We start from the raw sequence: 13,037 nt of genomic DNA on the forward strand, positions 1-13,037 counted from the left end.
CCCTTTGCACTGGTTACCAAGGTAACAGGAAAACCGTGCTGGAGGATGGGGGGCGAGGGTACCACAGGGTCAGTGATATTGTACCAGTTAAGAGGTCCCACACGGGTAATGTTTATTTAAATGTTTCTACGGATGAGCTCCATAGCTTTCTTCAGATCTTCAAAGGGATCCATCACCCCCGAAAGGTTAAAGCCTTATCGTTGGACCGAGTTTACTAACCAGCCTGGATTAATCTGGTTTTGTTGCATGGATTCAAATTGCCCACATGTATCTCAATGCGAAGTGACAGTATCCCTAATGATATGCCTGAAAAAGCAGCTAAGGATCTGGCTAGTGGATTTCCTCTAGATGGCAGTGGGACACTTTAGCTGGGAGCCAGCCTTCGCTCTCCCTTTATCCAGCTTTTCTATTCTTTTTTTTCCCAGGCATTGCACACTGATTTAACAAAGCTTTTGATTCTTTAGGATGTTGGCATAGTTGGATCAGATATATTTTTTTCCCCTAAATGGATAATATACTGCTTTTTCAAAGTCAATTAACAGTTAGGGCAAACGAAACAGGGAGAGCTAAAGGTCAATTACTGGAGGTCGTTCGCAGAAACCTTTTGTAGTCTGTACAGAATTCAACTAGGATTTGAAGCTCTTCAGGAAGGAAAAGAGGCATAGTAATTAGATTGCCTCATTTCTTGATGACTGCAAATAAGGCAGCTTAATCTGAGCTATTTTGCAACCATGCCATATATTGCAACAGACCTGACCGAGATTTGATAGTTTCAGTGCATCAGAGCGGTTGATATAGCAGTAGAGACTTCTTTGACAGTTTATGGGAGGAAGAAAAGAGAGAAGAAGCAACCTCTTGGGAACTCTGGATCTTAATCAGTTTTTTTTTTTTTTAAATTCAGTTGAGGTAAACCCCTCAAAGCTTTATTGTAGAAATGTGTAAAGGGTTCTATAGTGGTCTAGGAAATCCTAGAAACACAGAAACATGATGGCAGATAAAGGCCAAATGGCCCATCCGCAGCATCCACTACCTCCTCCTCTCCCTATTGGCTAAGGCTCTTCACATTTGCATCTCCTCTTCCTATAGGCTAAGGCTCTTTACACCTACATTGTGATGTCATAGAACTTTATGGTTATAGAAACATGATGGCAGATAAAGGCCAAATGGCCCATCCGCAGCATCCACTACCTCCTCCTCTCCCTATTGGCTAAGGCTCTTAACATTTGCATCTCCTCTTCCTATAGGCTAAGGCTCTTTACACCTACATTGTGATGTCATAGAACTTTATGGTTATAGAAACATGATGGCAGATAAAGGCCAAATGGCCCATCCGCAGCATCCACTACCTCCTCCTCTCCCTATTGGCTAAGGCTCTTAACATTTGCATCTCCTCTTCCTATAGGCTAAGGCTCTTTACACTTGCATTGTGAGGTCATAGAGCTTTATGGTTATAGAAACATGATGGCAGATAAAGGCCAAATGGCCCATCCAGTCTGCCCATCCCCAGTAACCATTATTTCTTTTTCTCTCTGAGAGATCCCACGTGACTATCCCAGGCCTTTTTGAATTCAGACACAATCTCTGTCTACCACTTCTACCGGGAGACTGTTCCATGCATCTACCATCCTTTCCGTAAAAAAGTATTTCCTATGATTACTCCTGAACCTATCACCTCTTAACTTCATCCTATGCCCTCTCATTGCAGAGTTTCAAATGAAAGAGACTCGACTCGACTCGTGTGCATTTAAGCCATGTAGGTATTTAAACGTCTCTACCATATCTCCCCTCTCCCGCCTTTCCTCCAAAGTATACAGATTGAGATCTTTAAGTCTGTCCCCGTACGCCTTATGATGAAGACCACGCATCATTTCAGTAGCCTTCCTCCGGACCGACTACCAGTGTGCTAATTTCTGCTGCTAGACCGACAGCTTCTAATTAATTTGCCGGAAAAATTTTTGGATTTGGAAATCAGTTGGAGATTTGGGCTCCTATTACTAAGCTGCGCTAATGTTTGTAGCACACGCTAAAGATTAGCGTGCGCTACGTGCCAAAAACTAATGCCAGCTCAATGGTGGCGTTAGCGTCAAGAGCACGCTAAAACCACGAGCGCAGCTTAGTAAAAGGAGCACTTTCTTGCCTTTTTTTCAATTTTTGCCTCTCTTTTTAATATTTCTAGCCATCTGCTCTTCCGCCTGCGCTTTCGCCATATAGGATTCTTTCATTTTTATCCGGTATTCCTTTATGTGCTCCTATTCTTGAGTATTTTTATATTTCATGAACACCAACTCTTTCGCCTTTATTTTCACCAGGATTGATTAAACATGTACATATTTATTTTTATTTATTTAAAACATTTATAGTCCGCTTTTTTTCTTTTTTTCTTTTTTTTTACCAAAGCTGCTCACAATTCACATGCACAGACCAGAGGTCACGGATACAAACACTGTCGCATGAGTTTCTTAATAACGGTAACATAGGGCTCCTTTTATCGAGTCAAGCTAGCGGGGTTAACGCCTGTGATGTTAACCCCCCGCGCTGGCTTAAAAACTACCTCCTGCTCAAGGGAGGCGTTAGGGGCTAGAGCGGCCAGCGGTTTAGCACGCGGTATTACGTGTGTTAAACCGCTAGCGCGGCTTGATAAAAGGAGCCCATAATCTTCATTGAGAAGTAGAGAACTAACAGAAAATCTGACATTAGACATATGTGAAAGAGTTTCTGGGTTACCATGTCACAGAAATCAAACTGAAATTCATAGAACAACTAAGAGCTCCTTTTACTAAGCTGCATTAGGGAATTAATGCGCGAAATAGCGCATGCTAAAATGCCGTGCGTGCTAGACGCTAACGCCAGCATTGAGCTGGCATTAGTTCTACCCGCGTAGCGTGGGTTTAACGGCGCTAAAAAGCTGCGTGCGCTAAAAACTGTAGCGCAGCTTAGTAAAAGGAGCCCTAAATGTTTTATTGTCTTAAGAACATAAAAACAGCCATACTGGATCAGACCAATGGTCCATCAAGCCCGGAAGCCCGTTCTCTCAGTGGCCAATCCAGGTCCCTAGTGCCTGGCCAAAACCCAAGGAGTGACAACATTCCAGCATCTCAAAGAATAGCAAGATTCCGGAACCCCAATGAGAGCAACATTCCAGAGCTGAGATTGTGATGTCATAATGCCTCAGAGCCAACCTCATCGGTGATGTTACAATGGCTTAATGACTATTCTTAGCTCACATAAAAACAGCCATACTGGGTTAGACCAATGATCCATCAAGCCCAGTAGCCCGTTCTCACAGTGGCCAATCCAGGTCATTCCAGCATCTCAAAGAATAGTAAGATTCCGGAACCCCAATGAGAGCAACATTCCAGAGCTGAAATTGTGATGTCATAATGCCTCATTCCACAGTGCCTCAGAGCCAACCTCAGCAGTGATGTCACAATGGCTTCATTGTCCTATACTTGGCTCATGTAAGAATAGCCATACTGGGTCAGACCAATGGCCCATCATGCCTAGTATCCCATTCTCATAGTGACCAATCCAAGTCACTAGTGCCTGGCCAAAACCCAAGGAAGTAGCAACATTCCATACAGAATCTCAAAGAATCAGCATTTTAGAATCCAACATATTTGCAACGCTCTAGAATCCCAAAGAGTATCAAGATTTTATCAAGTTTATCAAGTTTATTAACAGAATTTGATTTATCGTCTATTATAATCACTAAGCGATGTACATCACAATATATAATAAGGTAAAAAGCGGTTCACAAATTAACAACAAACATTTGACTAAAACAAACATATAGTTGGGATGGAAAAAATTAAAAGTTACAATTTTCGTTTAAAATAGAAAAGTGGGAAAAAACAATAGGTAAGGGTACATAAAAATCTCAGCTATTAAAAAACATAATCTGCTTTAAACATTAAAGGCATCTCTAAATAGATAAGATTTTAAAGATTTTTTAAATGTTAAAATGTCTTTTTCATCACGAATATATTGGGAAAGGGCATTCCACCATAGGGGACCTGTCACAGAAAAAATATCTGCCCTTCTAGTACCAATAATTTTCAAGGAAGGAACTGAGAGAAGATTTTGGTTTGAGGAACGAAGTGAACGTTGAGTATTATAGGGTATCAAGAGTCTAGATATAAATTGAGGTTCTTCACAAGCTAAAGTTTTGAAGATGAGCAACATTATTTTAAATGTGATTCTATGGATTATGCAGAACCCCAAGGAATAGCAAGATTCCAGAATCCCAAAGTGTAACAAGATTCTAGAACCCCAAAGAGTAGCAACATTCCACGCTACCGATCCAGGGCAAGCAGTGGCTTCCCCCATGTCTTTCTCAGTAACAGACTATGGACTTTTCCTCCAGGAACTTGTCCAAATCTTTCTTAAAACCAGCTACACTATCTGCCCTTACAACAACCTCTGGCAACGCGTTCCAGAGCTGAACTACTCTGAGGGAAAAAAAACCCCAGCCACAGCTGTTCTGATAAATGTGTCTTCTTTGAAAGAGAATTCCATTTTTTATATAGCTGGTCCAACCTTCTGGCATGCAGAAGCCATGGGCGTGCGTGCAGTAAGGGATTTAAAGGAATTTAAAACAAAGTTGAAAACTGCATTGTTTCAGCAGACCTGTTCAGCAGTTTAACCAGTATCAGGAATGAAATAAAGTGACAGTAAAGAGGACCTGATGTTAGAGAATGACACGGTGGCAGTTATCTGTGGTTAGCCGCGTGTAACCCGCCAAAACGGTGGGGGGGGGGGGGGTTAGGGGAGGGAGGCAAAGTGCTCACTGCGGGCACGGGGACAAGGTCATCCACCGCCCTGTGGAGCGGTGAATGGCCTTGGATAGGGACGTTTAGATAGGGTGAATATGGAGTCTAGCCGTGAACGAGCCACATTTATTTGGAGAAGTAGGGGTAAGTTCAGAGGTCATGCAGCCACCATCTGTCATCATATTCCATAGTTTGGTCTCCTACTAGTCCTGTGTCTCTCAAACTTTCTCGAGCCGGGGCACACTAAAGGTAGTTTCCACGGCTTGAGGCACCCAGAAGTGCAGTGATGACATCACCTATATGCATGACATCATCACGGCGACGTTCACGCATGTGCAGAGGCCCTTCAGATGGGCCCTGAGATGCCAGTAGGGGGTGCCAGCAGGGCAGAGGGCCGTAGAGAAGGAGAGGCCCTGGCGCCAGCTGATTGCCTACAGCAGTGTTTCTCAACTACTTCAAGCTAAGCGCCCCCTAAGTCTAACAAATATCAACTGAGTACCCCAACCACAGACCTCACTAGGCCCACCCAAGCTCCGCCCCAGATCCCGCCCCCTCTACTAATTGTAATGCAATTTTTTCATAGAAACATAGAACATGACGGCAGAAAAGGGCCACGGCCCATCCAGTCTGCCCACACTAATGGCCCGCCCCCTAACTACCTCCATGAAGAGATCCCACATGCCAAATAGAAACATAGAACATGACAGCAGAAAAGGGCCACGGCCCATCTAGTCTGCCCACCCTAATGGCCCACCCCCTAACTACCTCCATGAAGAGATCCCACATGCCAATCCCATCTTTTCTTAAAATCTGGCACGCCGCTGGCCTCAATTACCTGCAGTGGAAGATTATTCCAGCGATCAACCACCCTTTCGGTGAAGAAATATTTTCTGGTGTCGCCATGAAATTTCCCACCCCTGATTTTCAATGGATGCCCTCTTGTTGCCGTGGGTCCTTTAAGGAAAAAGAGATCCTCTTCCACCTCGATACGGCCCGTGACATATTTGAACGTCTCGATCGTGTCTCTCTCTGCGTTCCTTATTTTCATATACACACAATATAAACAGCAGATATCAATTCTCAAAACCGACACATTTCAATCACTATTTTGGAAATAAAATCATTTTACTTATCGGCGATCCTCTGCAGGCTGCTGTAATTAGCTTTAAGGGTGAAACTGGGAGGCTGGGGGGGGGGGGGAAGTTGGAGGATGCTAGAGAGAAGGGGTAAATATGCAGGCCTTCGGTGAATCGGGCAGCGCTGGCGCTGTACCGCGTAGGGAAGTCAGCTGGCAGGCGCCTGTCTTCCTCTTCAGTGTGCCGCGGCACACTTGGAATCTCCAGAGGCACACAGTTTGAGATTCACTGACCTAGTCCAATTCACATTTTCTGCGCCTCCCTCTCCCCGTGGTTTGGACAAGGCTTTGATGTAATTCGAACCAGTTCATTCATCCTTAACTTTAATATCACTTTAATGAGAGAAGCATGGAATGCATTTTTTTTCAATTTTATTTTGTTAAATGAAGCTACTTTAGTTCTAGAAGCAAAAGTGAGAAATAGAGGAATTGTTGAAGCCACGGTGCATGAAATTAAGAGGGCTCAGACTGTGCCGGTAACATTTATGTACGGTATTTTCCCTCTTTTGCTTGATGGTTGGTATTTCGAGGACCAAGAACCGTGCAGCTAAAAGGGAGAGTGGGTTGGTTCTTTTTTTCTCTCTCTCTCTCTCTCTCTCTTTTAGTCGGCGATGGCTTTTGATAGATATAGCCTGAAAGGTTTAATTAGTTTTTGTCAAATTGTAAGAGATAAACGAGGGAAGGGAGAACAAATGTCTCGAACAAAAGATGCAAGCTACAAGATTTACGATGGCATTAATCTATTAGGAAGGATGTGGTTATGGTACCATTTGTTTAAAGCAGCCTCTCTCTAAGTGTCTGTGTTTCTCTATCTATCCATCTATCTGTCTATCCACCTTTCTCTCTCTCCATTCATCTCTATTGTCTATACTCCTATATCAATCTCGCTCTATATGAATGTCAGTACCATAATCTTCATAGCATTCTTCTACAACTACTAAAATCTTAGGTGTCCTTATAGACCAGTGATGGCTAACCTTTTTGAGCCTGAGTGCCCAAAGTGCCGCACGAAACCAAAGAATTTCCTCAAAGTGCCAGCACGTTCCTGTGACAGACTCAGTGTGAAGCTTCTCTTCCTCCCCCCCCCACTTCCCCCTCACACACTGCCTGGCTCATAGGATACTAAGGGGAAGACAGGCAGGCTAAACATCCACTCACAGGACCGCAGCCAGCACAGGAGGATGGGCCGCGGCCCACCGGGACAATGCCCGGTCCGGCCCTGTTGCCAGGTGAGCTGCAAAGCAGACACCGGCACACTCGCCTCCCGCCGCGCCGCATATCTTAATTGCGGACCTTCCCGCGTGCCAGCTGCAAGGCCTTCTCGTGCCACAGCTGGCACGCGTGCCATAGGTTCGCCATCGCTGTTATAGACAATAAGTTAACATTTCGACCACAAATGAGTGCATTGGTTAAAAATTGTTTTTATAAATTAAGGATGATTCGATCGTTGGCCCCTCTACTTGATATTAATTCCTTGAATGTTCTGATCCATGCACTCGTACTATCAAAAATGGACTATTGTAACTCATTATTAAAAGGGATCTATCATAAAGACTTAAAACGCTTGCGGCTGATCCAAAACACAGCCATTAAGATAATCTTGGGCGCAAAGAAATTTGATCATGTTACCCCTTTGCTTCGAAATGCCCACTGGTTGCCTGTTCCACACAGGGTCACTTATAAAATCGCCCTTCTGACATTTAAAACTTTGCAGACCAATACACCAGCATTCATAGACAGACGTTTGATCCCCTATGACCCTCCGAGAGCTTTAACCCTTTCAGGACCATAAGGATCGTAGGCCAATTTTTGTGGTTTTGACGACATTTTTATGGTAAAAAGGGCTTGCAGATGCCAAAAAATTGATTTTTTTTGTGAAATATCATTATTTTTGTTTAAAAAAATCAAGCTTCTGGCTTATGGACAGTGTGGCAAGTGAATCTTCTCGTCAATCTAGCAACGACGCTAATGAATGAATGTCGGAACCAGTTTGTTTACATAAAGGCAGTATCCTATGGAATCCGTACATATCAAATTTAGAACTGTAGACTATCCCAATCAAAATTTATAGGATTTTTAAGTTATGGGACAAATATGTCCCTTGGTCCTGAAAGGGCTACGATCTATTTCTCAATACAATCTTAACATTCCATCTTTAAAAATAATCGGTACACGTCGTACCTCCATTTTTTTCCGTGACAGCCCCTATGATCTGGAATTCTCTTCCTTTACACTTAAAAATGGAAAAAAAAACTTAAAAAATTTTTAAAAGCAATTTTAAGTGCTTTCTTTTTAAAGATGCTTTTAATTGATCAATTGTATTTTAGAAATTAACCTATTCTTGTTTTTTTACATTTATTTCCCCAGTCCCTTTTTGTGTTTCCCTTAAATGTTTCTTACATTTTCTATATCAATTGTATTTCTCCCCCTCTTCCTATTCGTGTTTAGGGGCCTTTGGTCCGTATTTACCTAGTATGTAATTGCTGTCAGTCTTGTAGTTTTTTTTATAGAAATGTATGTTTTAATTGTTAAATTTTTGTTAAATGTTATTTTAAATTTTGTTCAACGCTTTGTAGTTTCGAAAAAGCGTTTAATCAAAAATCTGAATAAACAATAAACCATATTTTCTACGCATTCCATGAGAGATGAAAATATTTCATTAAGCAGCTGAAAACATAGTACGAAAACATGCCTCTCGAAAGACTCCCTCCTTATCCTTTCAGTAACATCAACAATTACGATCGACTTCCGTGCCGGTCATCATAAAGGTGAAATCGTTCTCTTTTTTTTTTTGTTTCAGGCATGATCTAGCATTTTATACCCATAGAGCAACTGAAGAAGAGAGGGAGAGGATGTCAACCAGTGAGGCCTTGACAGAGAAGTCTCCGGGCAGCAGCCTTTCACCCAGATTTGGAACATCAAACTCAACACTTCTTCAGTCTGTTTGGATAACTGGTTCTATTCCTTACGAGGGGCCAGAGCAGTGGTCTCAAATACGCCAGGTCCTATTTTGAGGCCCTCGGTATGTTTATCATAATCCCAAAAGTAAAATAAAAGAGTTTCGTGATCATCTGTCTCTTTAGCTATAAATTACAATATCATTATTAAGACTTAGGCAAAAGGAAAGATTTATAAACTATAAAGAGTTTTACCTCATGCAAAATTGTCATTTCTTTAATAAGACATTAACTATTTTTTTCTGAGGCCCTCCAAGTACCTATAAATTAAAAATGTGACCCTGCAAAGAGTCTGAGTTTGAGACCGCTGGGCTAGAGCATCAAATCCAACTTTATTGGAGCAACCTGTGCAAGAAACCAAGACCCAGTTAAAAGCCCACCTTTTTGAGAGTGCTTTCGACTCCTAATTCCTCTCATCTTGGGTTCTGCATCCCCAACCCTATATGTCATGTCTGTCTGTCCAAGTTAGATTGTAAGCTCTTCTGAGCAGGGACTATCTATAAATGTCATCCCACCTCTTTGAGAGAGCTTTCGACTCCTAACTCCTCTCACCTTGGGTTCTGCATCCCCAACCCTCTATGTCAGTGTTCTTCAACCACCGGTCCACAGAAATTTCCTGCCGGTCCACAGAGCCAGCACGTGTATCAGGACCAAAACAGTGTTCTTCAACCGCTGGTCCATGGTGCGATTGATTCGGCGTTATCTTCGAGCCAGCTCCCTCTTCCTAACTGATTCAGTACAGAAAGCCACGAGCAGTGGCTCCTATGGGCATCCTATGCCTGAACCGGAAGCCTTCTCTCTGATGTTGCAATGACAGAGGGAAGGCTTCCAGATGAGGCACGGGACGTGCAAGGTGCAATTAGTACTATTATGGGGGTGGGGTCTGGGGTGGAGATTGGGTAGAGATGGGCGGGGTCTGGCCAACGACTTAGCCCAGTGTTCTTCAACCACCGGTCCACAGAATAATTTTTTTATTTCTGCTGGTCCATAGGTGTAAAAAGGTTGAAAAACATTGCTCTATGTCATGTCTGTCTGTCCAAGTTAGATTGTAAGCTCTTCTTAGCAGGGACTGTCTATAAATGTCAGCCCACCTCTTTGAGAGTGCTTTTGACTTCTAATTCCTCTCACCTTGGGTTCTGCATCCCCAACCCTATATGTCATGTCTGTCTGTCCAAGTTAGATTGTAAGCTCTTCTGAGCAGGGACTGTCTATAAATGTCAGCCCACCTCTTTGAGAGAGCTTTCGACTCCTAACTCCTTTCAGCTTGGGTTCTGCATCCCCAACCCTATATGTCATGTCTGTCTGTCCAAGTTAGATTGTAAGCTCTTCCGAGCAGGGACCGTCTATTAAATGTCAAAATGTACAGTGCCGCGTACACCTTTCAGTGCTATATAAGGGATAAATATTCCTACTAGTCGTATTAAGATCACTTCTGGTCCTCTGGCAGCTACAGAATTTCTCTTTTTAAAGTAATTTTTATGTCTGATTTGGAAGGTTCTAGGTTTTTGCAACCTAGGAGAGGCATTGATGAAAGTGTTTTGGGGGCAGATTAGGCCAATCAATTCCACAATATAAAGGGGAATTATTTCATTTTTATTGAACATTTCTCAATGTTTATTGGGGCATCTTTCATCACCTTCAATGTGATCTATATACTGCTGAAAATGTCTTATTTACTTATTTTTACATTTTTTTATCCCACTTATATACTAAGCGAGTTACAGTAGGCACATAAATGAATAGCCCTCCCCCCAAAAAAAAATCCATCAGATTTACAATGTAACAAATCAAACATATTACCTATAGTTTTGAGTTTTTGTGGGTATAGCTGTCTCTCCCTCTCACCCTTGTTGTAGACTCAGGGAAGATTAGTTTTCCATTCCACAAATCAAACGGAACATATTAAACATTTAAATACATCAAGCTACCATTTCGAATTCAGTCTTAATAGGAAAGATATTAACATCTGCTCATTTATAGAATGCTCTTACAAACTTGACCACCCCATCTCCAACTTACTGACAACGAGCGACTTCAAATCATTTCGAAAAGGAATCAAAACTCTGCTATTCAAAAATATTATCCAGTTATCTTAACTCTTCCCCTTCTCCTCCCTTGTAATAGTCTCACCCCCTCTTGTAATTTTTTTTCTCCTAAGTATCAACCATGTATTCCACTACCTAACTTGCAAATCTTCTGGAAATGTCCAGTTCGCTTCATTGTAATCCTAACACCTAAATTGTAATGTTCCTGGAATTGTCCAGTTCGCTTCTTTGTAATCCGCCTAGAACTGCAAGGTACGAGTGGAATAGAAGTCACTAATGTAATGTAATGTGTCTTTAAAGATTTTTTAAAATTTTTTAAAAAAGACTTAGGACTAAATTCTATAAACAGCAGTCCGATTGTAGATGGTGGAAGGTGTCCTACCACTGTCTAACCAGCTAATTGAAACGCACGTTTTCTAAAAAAACCCCACAAAAAACCCAACCTGAGAGTAGGCATCTGTCCCAGGTGCAGGGAGGCGCCTAGAGACACTTAAGTTTGCTCAAGGCTGGCTGTGGGCATGGTTTCACCTGGAAGTGGACTTAGGTGAGCGCCTGAAATGCAGGCCTTTGACATGCTGGCCTACATTTCAAATAGACGTGGCCGCTAAACTGAACAAGGCAAGGAAATCTCCCTGCCTCGATGAGCTGAGCAGCTGCGGCAGAGAACCCTCCTGACGCCACCCCTGAACCCCCCCCAACACTCTCCATGGCAGGAGGGCTGCCCCTCCCTCCTGCCGGAACCCCCGAAACAATCCCCGGCAGGAGGCATGCCCACTCCCTCCTGCCAGCACTCCCCAAACACATGACCCACCCCAAAGCCCACCTGAACCCCCCCCCCATTCCTTTATAAACAAGACTAGCTGGAGGGATGCCTGCCTGGGCCAACTGGAGTCTTAGGCCTCCTTCCCAGTGCATTCTGGGATGCACTGGTAGAGGCCTAAGACTCCAATTGGCCAGATAACTAAAGCCAATCACATGGGCGTGGCCTTAGGGATATGGCAAATCAGAGCCTTAGCTACTCCCAGTATATCCCAGAATGCACTGGGAAGGAAGCCTAAGACTCCGGTTGGCCCAGGTGCCTAAAGTCCTGCGTCATTCTCTACTTGCAGCCACACGTGCAAAACAAGAAAAAAAACAAAAACACTCTAAAGCAAGTTTTAAAAATTCAGGATATTCAGACTTGCGTCAGGGTGGTTAACTGAGTTCCATGTTCTCCTCAGTCAGCAGCTCGGGACAAGAAGAACTTTCCCACTCCATCTGTTGGTCCTGGCAATTACTTTCTCCCAGGTTCTTTTCCTCTGGCCTCCATTCCTCGTTTATGTCCCCGTCGTTAGAGCAGGGCAGGTGTCTGTTTCAACCCTCCCTGCTAGTTCCTGGCTCCACCCTGCTTCTTGGCCAGCTTGCTGGGGAAAAAAGGGCTCTGCCTGGCCTGGCCCCTCCCCCTGGCTTGCATCTGTTCCTTTCTTAAAGGGGCCTTCCCTTTCTAACTTGAACTTCCTTCTGGTGCCTCTTAAAGGGACGGTGTTAAACCTTTCAGTTCTGGGCTGTTTTCCTTTTCCTTACTAGAGCGTCCTAGATTTAATGCAGTGCTTAGGGGGTAGGACTGGGGAGTTGATAAGAGCATGATTCTGATGTGGGGCTCCGCTCCGCCAAGCTCCTGTCGCAATACTTATGAAGGGAATATTTTAAACTCTTCGGAGCACGCCACTGTTTGAGAGACACTAGTGTAAATCCTAAATGGTGCCAATTACTCCTCCTCCTCCTCATTTCTATAACACTACTAGACATGCAGCACTAGGGTTACCAGAAGTCCGGATTTCCCCAGACATGTCCGGGGTACCGGATGGATTTTCAAAACCTGGCACTTTGGGTTTTGAAAAGCTTTTCTCCACATTGCGCCGGGCAGGAGGGCATCAGCGCATGCGCGGATGTCCTGCCTGACGAGAGCAGGTTGTGGGGGAGGGACTAGGGCTTGATGGGGCGGTGATGGGTGGAACTGGGCAGGCCTGGGGGCGTGTCTAGGAGCCCGGATTTTCCAAACGGTAAATCTGGTAACCCTATGCAGCAATAAACATATTATACGCAGGTACTCTTTCGGTCCCTAGTGGACTCACAATCTAATCTCTTTGAC

The sequence above is a fragment of the Geotrypetes seraphini genome, chromosome 1 (genome assembly GCF_902459505.1).
Source record: "Geotrypetes seraphini chromosome 1, aGeoSer1.1, whole genome shotgun sequence".
Taxonomy (NCBI): domain Eukaryota; kingdom Metazoa; phylum Chordata; class Amphibia; order Gymnophiona; family Dermophiidae; genus Geotrypetes; species Geotrypetes seraphini.